The sequence below is a fragment of the Humulus lupulus genome, chromosome 9, assembly GCF_963169125.1.
Source record: "Humulus lupulus chromosome 9, drHumLupu1.1, whole genome shotgun sequence".
NCBI lineage: Eukaryota > Viridiplantae > Streptophyta > Magnoliopsida > Rosales > Cannabaceae > Humulus > Humulus lupulus.
Genome location: NC_084801.1, coordinates 40,585,193 through 40,601,861, shown reverse-complemented (window position 1 = coordinate 40,601,861; position 16,669 = coordinate 40,585,193).

The following is a 16,669-nucleotide window of genomic DNA, read 5'->3' as shown; positions in this document are numbered from 1 at the left end:
TTCTCAAAGCCATAAAGATATGGCTGTTAGAGATGTGATTTTAACTTCCATAATGTGTATGGAAGTTACAAAATCAAGTGGGAATGAATTTGGAACGTTTTGGAAAAGTTTGGAAAATTGGTAGCTGAAAAAACATTGTGGCTGCGGCCAGTGTTTGTTCGAGGTCGCGGCCTGGGGGACATAAGCTAGTGGCCACGACCAGACTTATCCCAGGCCGCGGGCAGAGAGGCTGATAGCATTTTCCAAACTTCTGTTTTATCCAATTTTGAACATTTTCAACAACTAAGTACCTCCCAAATTTCTATTTTAATTCCATAAAACATCCAATTAAACATTGGTAACAACTATGGGGTTGGTGGAATTTGAAATTCAAAGAGTGTCTCGAAACTCTATAAACAGGAGCCTATTGCTCACTTACAAGACACAAATTTCTATCCACTAGAGCACTTGTCTAGAAATTCACCATAGAGGCTTGTTTATTCCAGAAAGTTATTTCTTTGTGAGAGTTCCCTTAGTGCTTGAGATAGGGGGGAAATAAGCTTTTGGACAAAGGTTATAAACCTTGTTCAAGTTGGTGATCCCCAATGCTCTTCAATTTGGTTGTGTGAGTGAGAGTATTTGTTCATTGTTCTAGTTAATTTCTTTTTCTACTATTATTTTTCATCTTCTTCTCTTATTTTCTATTTACTCATTTACTTGTATCTTTCGTTTTAGAGTTGTAATCTCCTCTACATCTTTTCTCCTACCACTTCTAGTTTATTTGTATTATTTTGTTATAGAGTTGTATTTTCTATTACTATATTCTTCTACCATTTTCTATATTTACATGTATCTTTTGTTATAGAGTTGTAATCTTATTTAATCAATCTATTTATCTTTTGTATTATTTGCTTAGAGTTGTAAGGGTTTTTTACCATTTCCATTGAGGCAATTTACATATTTCTAACAATGTATATATGTATAGGAATTTTCTTAGGTAGGGGCATCACTTTTGCCCCTACCGTAGGGGTGTTTTCTATTTTCGGTACTTGGAGAATATATAGGTGTTATCCCTGTTTTCCCCTTGGACACGTGGCGCAACGCACTGGGCCCATGGGCTCCCTTTAACAGATCCGGGCCCATCCTGAGCACGATGAACAAGGAAGTAGAAAGTTCTAAAGGCCCAATTATCAGTAAGCCCAACAACGTCTGATAGGCTCGACCATGATAAGGGAACCGGGACCAAGATGCAGGCCCAACTCATCTTCTCGGTCCCAATCTGTCTGTATCCTTCTGGATGCCAATAGAAGTGGCCGACTTGCTAATCTGTGGATAGACCATGCCGCGGATGAACCCGTCTTGGTGAGCGAACCAGGACTTTGGCAAATGAACCGAGATATTAGTAAAGGAACCCGGATCAGTCGTCCGGATAGGGCAAGATTGATCTTCCCTCACCCTGACATATACCCAAGAAACATGGAAGTTGGTCTCCTCAACTGACCTGCAGAAGAGGTTACCTACGGAATGTACGCTGCTACTAGGAAACAGTACTACCACTACTCTGACAGATCTTATCCCCATGATCCCCTTAGAAGCCCACGCGGACCAGTTTGAGGTTATGTACAATTTACAGCAGTAAGGCTTGGCCATGCCCAAGCCAGTCCAATGGGCCTTGATTAATATGTATTATTTAGCAATATCCTTTGTATTAAGCCTCCATTAGCGAGCAAACCATGATTACATCCTTATTGGGCCTGGATTAGTCCGGCTCAAGCCCATCGCACCTAACTGCCTATAAATAGGACTAGTTGTGCACTGTAGCGGGGATCCGAGATTTTCTCTTATAAGCAATTACTCTGCTCAAATTTGCAGAAAACTCCATTATCAAAAGCTCACTAAAAATCTAATGCAATAGACTCGTGGACTAAGGCTCATTAACACCCCAACCACGTAAAAACCCTGCTTGTTTATCTTCGATCCAATCTTTCTAGCTCTTTTTTCTTATTATATTTCTAGTTTCTGAAAAACTTGGTAAACATTTTGGTGCTTTCATTGAGAGCTGAAGGAAGCTTGAATTAATCTTGATTGTCTGCAACAATGGTGAACACCAGACATATCGTGTTTGATCCTACTCACCAGCAACAACAAGGCAATGAAGAACCATTGCCCAATCAACCATCTCTTCAGGACTACCTAAGGATATGCCTTATCATGGGCCACTGCCTGATGACTCCCAGAACTTCAGGGACAGGGCTGACTACGACGAAGGTTACTACGAAGAAGATGAAGAAGAGGAAGGGGAATACAGGATCATGAGGTCAAAAACCCTGTTAACCCTGAAGAAGAAAATATGAACCCCGAACATGAGGATCCAGAAGTGGTCCACCTGAGACAACAAGTCCTGGATCAAGAAGCCAGGATAACTGAACAGAAAGAGGTCACCCACTAGATGCAAGAGTCCCTTCTGGCTCTTCAGGCCTTCATCGCTACCCAAGGATTGGCAGCCAAATCCTCCAACCGTTCCGCCTCAAGGAACATAGCCGCCAGTCCCACCAATCAGGACTGGCGTACCTAAAAACACCACCCTGATCCCCCCTCTGAGACCACATCCCGGAGCCGGACCGTCGAATCCCTCTCAGGAAAAAGGAAAAACCAAAATGGCTGATCCTGTGGGAAAATCAAACCCCCAAAAGAAATCTCATCCCTTTCCTAAAATCGGGGCTAACCTAGGGAAATTCCCTAGGAAAGAACGGATGCATCCTGTCCCAGGACAGGATCATCTGAATGATTCGTAGGGGAAGCACCTGCAAGGTGCCAGGCCCTGGAAAGTCCCTAGACAGAACAAACGGGAACGACACTTCTGTCCCAGTGCTTCCGTGAATAAAGATCACAGAGGACACAAGCGTGAGGAAGAGACGGAAGCCATCAGTTCGGGAGACGATACTTCCCGGATAGACTTGCGCGATGGCCTTAATGCCCAGAAGGACCGGGCTCGGAAGGAAAAGATTCGCCCCCGAGGAGGCGATTTGAGGAATAACTTCAACGACTGGAGGAACGAGAGAGTCCCTCTGGATGATGGAATGACCAAACAGTTCATGGAACAGTTGGCCGCTCTTAAGAAAGTGACAGATTGCTTGGTTCGGAAACAAGAAGGTGAGGCTCCGGTTCCGAAGAGGAAGAAAATGAGCCATGAGCCATGTGCCAAGCACATACTGGATGTTGTGCTACTAAAGGGGTTCAAGAGGTCGAACCTCCCTGCCTATACCGGGAACGCATACCCCAGGGACCACTTGTCCCACTACAACCGCCTGATGACTGTGCTCACGTCTGCGACAACGGCAAATGCTTGTGTTTCTTGATCATTCTGGGCGGACTAGCGGAAGAATGGTGGAAGAGACTTAAACCGGGATCAATCCAATTGTGGTCTGGATTGCAATCGGCATTCCATAAACAATTTGTGGGCGCCATGAAGATGGACATGAAAAACAGTGCGCTGGCCAATGTCAAACAGCATCCCACGGAGACCTTTAGGGCCTATATCCAGTGCTTCACATAGGAATCCTTGAAAACAAAGGTGGACGACGGACAACGCCTGGTGGCTCTCCAGTCCGGGATCAGAGCTGGAACCCCTCTCTGGGACAACATGCAGCGCAGCAAGGCGGCCACCCTTGAAGAGTTCATCAAGAGGGCACAAGGGTTTATCAATTGGGAGGAGGCTCGAATCCAAGTTTTGGGTGGCAGCCGGCAACCCAGTCAAGTGCCCAAACCTTCCCCGAATACGGGATGCAGCATCTTGGGAGCCTTTATCCAGCACCCCCGCGGCGTCCGAATCCGCTGGTACCCATGGGATGATGTTCATGACCCCGATGGTCTTTGGTCCCACTTCAACTAGGTATGCTTCAGCTCAGTCGGCCCCATTTTCTGGGTACAGGTTGGCACCAGTCTGGTACAGTGTCACCCCCGGCAGAGCCCAACCGTCTCAAGCCGAAGAAGTTGAGGCAAGCGTAAACCCCTCCCGGGGAAAGAGATCGAGCAAGGGACAGAACCGATCTAAACCCTCCAAAAAGGGAAAAAGGGTTATGAATCCCAATACATAGAATATACCAACCTGGTGGACACCGGGGAGAATATCTATTTGGCGACGGGCAATACAGTCCATTACTGGAAGCTAGCCCCCATGTTCAAATGGGGAAAGAATTCGAGGGACACCAGCAAAAGGTGTGCCTATCACAAGGATGTAGGTCATACGATCGAAGAGTGTCGTCAATTGAAGGACAAGATTGAAAACCTGATCAAGTTGGGGCATCTCCACCAATGGGTCAAAATGCCAGTGGGGGTTCCGGGACTGCCAACAGTTCTCGGACAACCTACAGCCTCAGGTGCACCTGGATCGTACTGACCTCCCCAGGGAGGGTACGCTACAGGTTTCGGGAGCACAGGCCCCTCGGGGGCCCCAATTGTGCAGGCACCTATACCCGGAATGCCATATCCTCCCAGAACCGTGCCTCCGCGAGTAGATGGTCACGTGGCCACAATATAAGGAGGCCCGCATCTGGGGGGACCATCCCGGAATGATAAAAAATGCTACCTCAGCGAAATCGATCACGACCACGAGGTATGCGCCTGGGTCCAGACTCCGGCCCAACGCCCAAAGTTAATGAACCTGCCCATCACGTTCACGGAAGAGGATTCCTAGAATGTTCATTTCCCGCATCATGATCCCTTGGTCATCGATGCCCAAATCGCTAACTAAATGGTATCCAGAGTGTTGGTGGATGACGGGAGCTCCGTCAATGTGTTGTTCAAGCTGGCCTTCACCGCACTCGGTTTGATCGAGGCAGATCTAGCCTCATGCCCAACGTAGATCTACAACTTTTATGGGGATTCATTGCTCCCGATAGGTAAGATTCAGCTAGCCATGACGTTGGGAAACGAGGCTCAGGGCTCGTTCAAATTTTGCACGTTTGTAGTGGTGGATTTCCCCACCGCTTACAACGTTATCTTTGGTCGTCCCGCATTGGTCGATTTCGGCGCCATCACCTCCATCCGCTACCTCTGCATGAAATTCCCATGCGATAATGGAAGGGTGGAGATTGTTCGGGGAGATCAGAAGAGCGCCTGGAAGTGCTATCATATCTCCGCCCGACCAATTTATATGGTTCGTGAAGAGCCTCTTCAAGAGGAGAATGCTGATCTAATTCTACCCCCGCAACCAGCACGGAGGGTAATCCTGGAGGAGGATGAGTTGGATCTGTGGGTAGGAGCGGACAAGGCATTAGAACCCATGGAGGAGGTGGAAGAGGTGTACATTAGTGACAGTGACTCGACCAGAGTAATCCAGGTCGAGAGGAACCTGAATTCTGAGGTCAGGGCTGACATAATTGCCCAGGTAAAAGAGAACCAGGATGTCTTGGCCTGGTCTCACTCGGATATGACCGGAATCGACCGCAACGTCATATGTCACCCCCTGAACATTGACGTAAATGCAACTCCAGTCCGACAGAAGCGGAGACCTCTAGAGGCGGAAAGGGCAGAGGCCCTCAAATTAGAAGTTGACAAGTTGTCCTCGATCAACTTCATTCGGGAGGCACTGCATCCCGTCTAGTTGGCCAATTCGGTGTTGGTCCCAAAGCCGAACGGGACATGGAGAACTTGCATCGACTTCACCAACCTTAACAAGGCTTGTCCGAAAGATTGCTTCCCTCTGCCTCGGATCTATTGCCATCATTCGGAAATATGGGATGAAGCTGAACCCCAAAAAATGCACCTTTGGCATGGCATCCTAAAAGTTCCTGGGCTTCATAGTAAGCTCAAGGGAAACAGAAGCCAACCTGGACAAGAGCGTTGATCGAGAAGCCTTTGCCACGGAGGCACAAAGATGTTCAAAGCTTGACGGGAAGAATAGCGGCTCTAAGCCGCTTCCTCTCGAAGTCCACAAATAAGTGCATCCCTTTCTTCTATATACTTCGCGGAAGCCAAAGGTTCGAATGGATGGTCGAATGTGAGGAGGTCTTCCAGAAGTTGAAGGACCATTTGGCCCAAGTGCCAATTTTGTCGAAACCAGTGGATGGGGAACCGTTATACCTATATTTGGCTGTGTTGGAACACGCCATCAGCGCTGCTTTAGTGTGAGAAGAGGGAAAGGTCCAGCTCCCGATATATTACGTGAGCAAAAGGTTGCTGGGCATAGAGTCCAGATACCCATTAATCGAAAAGCTGACATTTTTCTTACTAACCGCCTCTAGGAAGCTGAGACCTTACTTTCATGCCCACATTATTAAGGTATTGACGAACCATCCCCTACGATAAGTATTATAGAAACCTGAATCATCGGGAAGACTCTTGAAGTGGGCCCTAGAGCTTAGTCAGTTAGACATAGCATATGTCCCCAGGATTTCTATCAAGGGACGGACCTTGGCCGACTTCATCTTAGAATGCACCGGGATTACTGAAGATGAAGAACCCATAGACCCCGTACTGCCTCTATGGAAAGTCTTCGTAGATGGAGCCTCGAATGAAAATCGGGTCGGGTCCGGGATCATCTTAATATCTCCCCAAGGTTATCAGTTGAAGAGCGCCCTATGCTTCCGGTTCGAAGCGTCAAACAACGAAGTCGAACACGAGGCCATGCTAGCCGAATTACGCTTGGCCTAAGAGGTAGGAGCAACAAATATAAAAGTCCACAGCAACTCCCAACTGGTGGTCAGGCATATTTCAGGGGAATACCAAACAAAGGGGGAAAAGATGGTCGCCTACGTGATGCGAACCCGAAAGTTACTCCAATCCTTCAAGAAATACTTCATCCGCTAGATCCCCAGGGAATAGAATGTGTTTGCAGACACATTAGAAAAATTGGCCACAGATGTTGAAGCAGAACTTTCTGGGCTCATCCCAATCGACAATCTTCCCACACTCATAAACGCCATAGATTACTCCACGTCTTGGATGAGCCCTCTCATCCACTACCAAACCATAAGGGGGTTGCTCGCGGATATGGCTGTAGCTAGGAAACTTCAGTACCAGGCTCCCAGATACGTCATGATGGATGGCAAACTCTATCGCAGGGGGTTGTCCATGCCATATCTTCGATGCGTATCCGGGACAGAAATGAGTGCAATCATGCACGAAGTGCGCGAAGGATTTTGCGGAGATCACACGGCCGAACTTAGCTTGTCCAAGAAAATCCTAAGGCAAGGATATTTTTAGCCAACGATGAAGAAGGATTGTGTTGATTACGCCGCAAATGTGAACAGTGCCAAAGGTATGCGAAGATCCCGCGAGCCCTCTAACGGAAATAACCCTAATGACTAGTCCCTGGCCTTTTGCAGTATGGGGAATTGATTTAGTAGGATCGCTCCCAACCGGGAAAGGTGGTGTAAAATATGCCATCGTGGTCGTCGTTGAATATTACACCAAGTGGGTCGAAGCGGAACCAATGAGCACCATTACCTCCAAAAAAAGCCCTGGAATTCGTCATCAATAACATTGTGTGCCGATATGGCCTCCCTCAAAAAATCGTGTCCGACAACAGGAAGCAATTTGATAGCGTCCACTTCACTGACTTCTGTGAAAGACATTGCATCATGAAAAGCTTCTCCGCAGTCGCAAGGTCTCAAGAAAATGGGCAAACAGAGGCCATGAACATGATTTTGAAGGGAATATTAAAGAAAAAACTACAAGCCTGCAAGAGCAATTGGTCGGAAGAGTTGCCCCGCGTCCTATGGTGTATGGATGTGAAGCGGTCATCCCAGTAGTACCGGACCATAGAAAGAATGTCGACCAGACTTACTCCCTATTCGATGGTGTACAGATGTGAAGCGGTCATCCCAGTAGAAACGACAGTCCCATCTCACAGACGGGACACATATGATCCTGTCCAGAACCACGCCTTACTCCAAGAATCCTTAGATCACATTGAGAAGATCTGGGAAGAATCACAAGTGCAGCTGAAGATGTACTAGGGAAAGATCACTGGGCACTTTAACTCTAAAGTTAAAAGCCGGAAGTTCGAAACCGGTGATCTAATCCTTAAAAGAGTCTTCCCTGCAACCCAAGATCCAGGAGTGGGGGTTATAGGACCAAACTGGGAAGGACCCTATGAAATTCAAAATGAAGTGTATCCGGGAACATATCGCTTAAGGCGACTAGATGGAACAGAGGTCCCAAGGGCCTGGAACGCAAAACACCTCTTCCAGTACTATCAGTAGTTGGGATGATCTAATCCTGTTGTCATTCCTTCCTAATTTTTCTTCCTTTTAACAATGTATGTCCCAGGGCAACTTCTTATTTAATAAAAATGGTGTATACAAAACACCATAAAGAAGTTTTGTAAGGAAATAAAAAGTTCACATCCGTCTTCATTTTTTACACAAATAAGTGACCTAAGACTTCAGTCTTCGATCACTTGGGGGGTATGGCCATCTATACAAGTATGTCCAGGAATAAAGAAAAAATAGGATGCAAAGCTCAGAAGCTTAGTCCTGATCCGGACTAGTATAGACTGGGGGTGCAAAACCCAACTCCCAACAAAATAGGGCACAAGGCTCAAAGCCTAGTCCTAACCCAGACATAAATGGTCCGGGGGGGTTCAAAACCCAATAGGACGCAGGGCTCAAAGTCCAGCCCTAACCTGGACATACATGTTCCGGGGTGTTCAAAACCCAACAAGACACAAGGCTCAAAGCCCAGTCCCAACCCGGACATGCATGGTCCGGGGGGTTCAAAACACAACTCCTAAAAATTGGTTGACCTAAAGAGGTCTAAAATAACTAAATCCCTATTCATGTTTTCTTTATAATGGCCCAAATCTATTGGAACGTGAGTCTTAGGTTTAAGTTATTTAAAATTAGTCTTATAAACGGCCCAGGTCATTGGAATCTGAACCTCAGGTTCGAATTAAGATAATCAATTAATCTATGATGGTCCAGACCATTAGATACTGAACACCAGAGTCAGGTCAGATAAATCAGATGACATTTTTTTACTCCTTAACGGCCCAGGCTGTTCGAACCTGGACATCAGGATTCAAATGAGTTAACTAAATAAGTCATACCTAAAAGAAATCTCTAATGGTCCAAGTAATTGGAGCCTGAACTATAAATTCGGGGTAAATCAATTAAGTCATATTGATAAGTCCAAGCGGTCCAGGCCATCAAGACTCGAACATGGGTCTCAGGACAGACTAAATATCTACTACAATATTTCCCTAGTGGTCCTGGCCGGTGGAACCAGGAACCAACATTCGACCCAGATTCAAGCAAAGTAATAAAAACACTTGGTGAATTTTATTCCCGCAAAGTGATAAAACACTTAGTGAATTTTGAGGAAAAACAGACGAATGTCAAATGGAAATCATAGTGCATAAGATAAAATCAATATATAAATACAAACGATAAAAATTGTCTCGGACGCATCCGCGTCCATAAAATTAATACAAGTACAAAGAAAAAAAAAGGAAAAAAGCCCTAATCCCAATACAAATTCCCAGGCCTAGGCTTCGTCCTGATCTGGGGCATCCAGAATATTCTTATCTTGTTCGCCCCCGGCTAGAAGCTCCGCATCAGCTTTCTCCTTGGCCTCAAATTCAACCCTCTTTGCATCCATGTTTGGATAGACAAGGAGATTCATGTTCTTGTCCTGGAGCTAGGCCATGTAAATGGCCTCGTCAAAAGTGGCCTCCAACAATTCATCAGCTTGCTCCTTCGCTTTGAAAGCCTCCTCGCTTCGCTTCATCTCCAGCTAACCCATGCCATTCAGGGCTTGGTTCCGGGACTCAAGGTTTGCCACCTTCTCTCGCTCCTAGCAAATTTGGGCCTCAGCTGCCTCCAGAAGGGCCTTGATCGATGCCTCTGAGCCACGAACATGAAGCAGCTCTACCTCCAGGTTGTTAGCGTCCTTCCTACAACTTCTTATGGTCAGCGTCCTTCCTGGAAAAAGCTTCCTCGTGTTGGGCTTGAATCCGGACAGCTTCCTCGCGGTTAGCCTTAGTCCGAGAAATTTCCTTGGCCAGGGCCTCCTTAACAGCTTCCCGCTGGTTCACGACCCCCTCCAGCTCCATTTGAGCCGTCTCCAGTTTCCACCATATTCGTGTTCCTATGGGCCAACAATGCGTCCTGAAACAAACCAAAGTTAGAAAACATACAGGAAACAAGTATGGTAAAGTAAAAGATCATATGGGCATGTGAGTTACTGTGGTGGCCTAGTGATGAATGATGAATGGCCTGAGAAACGAATATGGCATCCTGGCTAGCCAGGTAGCATACTCCTTCAGCTGGAGGGTAGACATTGTATTCCCCACCTGGGCTAACAAGATAGCAGCCAATGGAGCTGTATCTTGACCCAGTGTAAGCTGAAACCTGATCTCAGCTACTAGTCAGTTCACAATGGATTGGAGAACATTAAAGGCCTCCGGACGAGTGGAAAACTCCACCTTCTGCTAGATGAGTAAAGCCCGGGCTACTTCTTCCCTTTGGTCCCAACCTTCATCCCATGACCGGGAAACCACTTTCATCCTCTCTTCCCGGAGGATCAAGTCCTCCTCCTCGGGAAGGGCTGGATTGACAGGAAGCCTGGGTGCATCCGGAAGCTACGACGTGATGACCAAGCTCTCCCCAGAGGAGTGTTCCTCGGCCAAGGGAAGATCCTTGGTCCTGGCCCTCCTGGCCCGCTTTGGGGACTCTGCCACAACAGGGTGGACTTTCCTCTTGACCGCCTCTCCTCCTCTGGAAGGCTCCTGATCCAAATTGATAACTTGGAGAGGAGCGGACAGAGACGGGGACGGGAGCATTTTGGTGCGCGCCACCGAGAGGATACTTGTAGTTGGAGCCCTCTCGTAAACTTCTGAGTCTGGCCTCAAATCCCCAAGAATCAGCTCTATCACCTTTTTCTTGGCCTGACCCTTGGCGGCCCTCTTCACCGACGCCTTGGCTGCGGCCGCCTTGGCCTTGATCATTTCCTTCATCTTGGGCATGGGGTTAGACATTTATGGATCACCTGAAATAGACAGACATAAACTAATCAGCAAACTATATGAATGGGGATGAAAACCAAAAATTAAAGGAAAAATTAAGGTCTAAAGTCCTCCAGGACGAACCCTTATCTAAAGAACTGGCACGACTTAATTCTCCTAGGGTAAAAGAGTGAATTCTATCCCCCATGTCATCCAGGTCCAAAACGTTACTGTATTGTAAGAACCCGGACAAATACATGAGGGTTAATGTATCTATAACAATGGGGCAGGGAAGCTCCACTTCTCTGACGACCTCGGTCAGGTAATCCCGATACTGTTGGCTATCCCTAACTAAGTCCTCAAAATGAGGAGCATGAGTTAAAATTGGAGGCGAGTTACCTTGCCCCAAAATGCTAGCTCCAATGTTTGGCTGAGTCCCCTCGAGAAGGGCGTCCAGTTCTTCGGACGCTGGCCTCTCCGATTGACGAGCCTACTCCTTCTTCTTCTTCTCCGCGGCCGCCCTGGCCGCGGCCTCCACTACCTCGATGTGAACGAGGGCCAACTCCTCCCTCAGGGTGGGATCCCTCTCACATTGCAGCCCCCAGAAGCAAGAGGCATCTATTGTCTGCTTGGCGGCAAGCATCCTAACCAGCCGAAGATTGTCCGTGGTCACGAAGCCCCTGCGTCCAGCTCCTTGGCGCTAAGGGTGGCATAGTACTTCTTATGGTCGAGGATGGATTTGGTGAGGAGGTTCTGGGCGTACGGTCCTGTGTTTTCAGGAACATGAGTGGGGAGCACACAAAAATAAAAAAATAAAAATGGAGTAAACAAGGGAGAAAAGCGACTTACCCACGCGCTGAAAGTCCAGCACCAATGTGGGGTTCTTCTCCAGGAGGAACCCGGATGTCATAAACCAATAATGTTTGACATCTGGGGGGTGCTTCCAGGTGCTAAATGGCCGGATAGTTACCACGGGGTTTCAATCTATAAAATCCATCCCGGGTCTTATCCTTAGCGTTAAGCTGCTACTACAGCTTGTAAAAATATAGCACCTCCGCGGGGGTAGGCGTTGGGATCTCCTTTGACGCGCAGAAGATGCACCATCCTGTGAGTAGCTTGTATGCCTGGGGCAGAAGTTGGAACATCATGATCCCCATGAACTTGAGGAATCACAAAAAATAGTAATGAAGCGGGAGCGTAGCTCCCGCACTGATATGGCCTACGCTCTAGGCCCCGAACTTGCCCACGCTAGTATGGGCCTTCTCTTCCTTCTGGGCCATTTGGTTGTAGAAGAGTACTAGAGTCGATTCCACTCCCAGGTGTTTCTCCAGAGCATCAAACATCTGGTAGTTCCAGAACTCATTCCTTTCCCTGTCCATTTCCCATGTATTGCCCGTGGGAAGTGTGTGCCCTTCCAAGACTATGGGACCCTACTAAACGAAGTCTTCCAGATGAAGGGTGACATCACGACTCATGATCAGGGACCTGGAAGCAGCAAAGAAAACAAAAACCAAGCAGTCAGCACCAAAACCGGAAAAATTGGTTAATGTACGGGGGTTCTCCTAAAACTGCTTGGAGAAGTCCTCTCCGGACCCAGGTCTGGGATCAATGAAGCTTCCAAGAACCTTGGTCGGGAACTAAAAATCAGAGGTTTTCTCTAACTCCCCCAAATTGATCTTGGAACATCCGAAGTGATCTAAGACAAATAAACGAATTATCACCTAAAAAACTTATAATTCAAACCTACACCATCCTACCTAGAACCACCCTACACGGTGGTCACGGCCCTAACAATTTTATGGTCATAGGAATAACATTACAGTCAAAAAAGAAAAAAAAAAGAATAAACAGAGAGAAAAATGACTAGAAAACTTACTGAGAGGTGTTGGGTTTGAGAGTTGTAAAGTCTCCGGTGACAGGGTCGACAGAATCTCAGCCTTAAATCTGAGAAGGTGATGCAGCAAGTCGTCTATTGGTTGAACTGGGACAAAACTGTCTGATGGTTGAGCGAAAAGAGGCCGAGTCATAAACAAACAAGTACGAAAATGAACTAATCGCTGGAGAAGTTCGCCGGCAAATTGGGACATAAAAAGCTCTCGTTTTGGCTCTGAATACGAAGAATGTGTAAAGTTGGAAATGAAATTGTCGAGGTATTTATAAGGCAAAAACCCACTGTTTGATCCAAAGGTTCAGAATAGGGATCTCAAGACTATCCCCATCCAACGATCCCAGATAATGCAGAGGTTTTAATTAGCCCAATTGAGCACTAGATCATGGATTCGTCAATCCACGATCCACGTCTACCTAATCCAACGGTCTACATTAAAATTTTCAAGGTTATCCCCATCCAACAATCTTAGATGGTGCATAGGCATTAAACAACTCACTCGAGTACCCTATCAAATTCGCTCATACAGACGGGACGCCTCAGAAATTATGTTGACACCCATCGGTCATTGTGACGATCAAAAGATTCTTTTCAGATTTGTAAGGCACGAATGATACAAACGCACTAATTAATGGAAGACGCGTGTGTAAAGCGTGGTGAATTCGAAAGGACGGGGATCACCTAAGTGGCCCCCAAGTAAATGAACCCGTCTTCTAGGAAACGAACCGGGATATTTGGATTTGATCCGGGTAAGTGAGGCAAGTCTCCACCATGCAAAATCGTCCAAGTGGCCCCCAAGTAAATGAACCCGTCTTCTAGGAAACAAACCGGGATATTTGGATTTGATCCGAGTAAGTGAGGCAAGTCTCCACCATGCAAAATCGTCCAAGTGGCCCCCAAGTAAATGAACTCCTCTTCTAGGAAACAAATCGGGATATTTGGATTTGATCAGGGCGAGTGAGGCAAGTCTCCACCATGTAAACAAAGATGAAGACTTGGGGGTAAATGTTATCCCTGTTTTCCCCTGGACACGTGGTGCGACGTAGTGGGCCCATGGGCTCCCTTTAAGAGATACAGACCCATCCTGAGCCCGATGAATAAGGAAGAAGAAAGTTCTAAAGGCCCAATCATCAGTAAGCCCAACAACGTCTGATAGGCACGACCATGACAAGGGAATTGAGACCAAGATGCAGGCCCAACTCATCTTCCCGATCCCAATCTGTCTGTATCCTTCTGGATGCCAATAGAAGTGGTTGACTTGCTAATCTTTGGATAGACCATGCCGCAGATGAACTTGTCTTGGTGAGAAAACCAGGACTCTGGCAATTGAACCGGGATATTAGTAAAGGAACCCGGATGAGTCGTCCGGATAGGGCAAGATTGATCTTCCCTCACCCTGACATATACCTAAGAAACACGGAAGTTGGTCTCCTCAACTAACCTGCAGAAGAGGTTACATACGGAATGTATGCTGCTACTAGGAAACAGTACTGCCACTACTCTGGCAGATCCTGTCCCCAGGATCCCCTTAGAAGCTCACGCGGACCAGTCTGAGGTTATGTACGATTGGCAGCTGTAAGGCTTGGCCATGCCCAAGCCGGCCCAATGGGCCTTGATTAATATGTATTATTTAGCAATATCCTTTGTATTAAGCCTCCATTAGCGAGAAAACCATGATTACATCCCTATTGGGCCCGAATTAGTCCGGCCCAAGCCCATCGCACCTAAATTCCTATAAATAGGACTAGTTGGGCACTGTAGCAGGGCTTCGAGATTTTCTCTTGTAAGCAATTACTCTGCTCAAACTTGCAGAAAACTCCATTATCAAAAGCTCACTAAAAATATTATACAATAGACTTGTGGACTAAGGCTTATTAACGTCCCAACCACGTAAAAATGCTGCTTGTTTATCTTCGATCTAATCTTTCTAGCTCTATTTTCTTATTATATTTCTAGTTTCCGAAAAACTCGGTAAACAATAGGAATTTTATTAGGTAGGGGCATCACTTTTGCCCCTACCGTAGATGCATTTTCTATTTTCGGCACTTGGGGAAATTATAACCCAATTTTTTTTTGCATGATGGCGTACATTATTGTTATAATAGGCATCCTTCCAATTTTCAGGAAATTTCAGATAATTTACGAAGCCGAAATTAGAGTTTAAATAATTAGTTGCATGCGTGCTTGATTTTTTTTATACGCGTGGAAACATGACTATTTGAACTCTAATTTCAGTACTGTAAATTATTTGGCATTTCCTGAAAATTGAGAGGATGCCTACTATAACTATCATATATGTTGTCATACAAAAAAATTGGGTTATAATTTCTCTAAGTATTGAAAAAAAAAATGTCGATACAGTAGGGGCAAAAGTAATGTCCCTACCTAAAAAGCTCACTATATATATTTCATTTATTGAAAAAAAAAACTTTATAAAATATAAGATTGAAACTAGAATTTCAATCATTTAAGGGGGAAAACAGCATCCACAAAAGATTTTGTCTTGTTTTGTAAAATGTCTATTTTAGTCATTCATTATAATTATAAATTTTATTTTCTTACAAATTTTGCATAAAAAATATTTTTGCAAGCTAATAGTTTTATTTAATCATTATATGTTGTAGTGTATGACGTTTTTGCAAGAATTATTTGGAAAAATTAATAGAATCACATATTTTAAATAAATTTTATGAGTGGATTTATTTTATATTATATGACTTTGGGTATAGTAGTAATCATGTTAATTAGAAAAAATTATTTGTCAATAAATTAGAGTATTTATAAGTGTTAAGAGAAAGAAAAAAAAAAGAGATTGTAAGGTCAAAAATTATATTTTTTTGGACTACATTATTTATTATTTTGTTTTTGTCGGGAGACTTTGCTTTATTTAATTTTTATTGTTGATTGCCTTTTTCGCTGTCAATGTTTATGAAAGAGGTTAAATAAATAGCTATATGAACACAGATTTTTACGTGGTTCAGGTTATAGAAGAACCCAAGTCCATGAGTCTTTTTTATTAGAGAGATTGCAAGCTTGAGGTTGCAAGCTTCCACAATATCTTCTCAGGCAGTGTTTAGATTGCTTTGAGTACAAGTATTCCTTGATAAAAAATCGAACCCCTTATAATGAGACCCCCAACCCTATTTATAGAGGTTGGGGTCATTAATATTAATCATCAGTCATTTATCCACATTACTCTTACATTTGGGGGATTAATGCACTTCAAGGCATTGGGCTGCTTTGAATAGAAACTACGGCCCATGCGAGATTTGCGGGGCCCACTGTAGAAAGGTAATCACTTTACGGGGAACATGCCCCTGGGACTGTCAGGGCATGTTGTACGTATTCACGTGTCAGGCGGCGTAGTGGGTGTGCGAATTTTTAAGTCATACACTCGACAACACTATTGACGGATCGCCCACAAAGGTTGTCAGACGATCCTCTAACTCTGAAAACCCTCTCCTACTGACACGTCGCTCCTTGTCCTAGGTCTGAGAACTAAGACCTCGGACCTGGGAGGCGATCGAGAGACGAGACCCCTTGCCTTAACTATCTGAGTTGGAGAACTTCAATCTCCAAGGTCGAGCATCGGGGGGGGGGGGGGGGGGGAGGGGGGTAACTCACCAAGGCATTTACGACCCCTTCAAGGATAAGGCCTCATCTAGGAAGACCCTTGTTCCGGCTATAGGCCTTGAGCAGTAACATGCCCCGAGGATGTCTACGAATTTCCTAGCCAGCCATTGGGGGTTGCCACGTGTCAGTGGTGAAAAATATGGACAACATTTCCCCCCAAGTCTCTACTTGTCCTCAGACAGTATAGACTTCAATCTAAGGAAGATTTCGAAGAGTCCTCG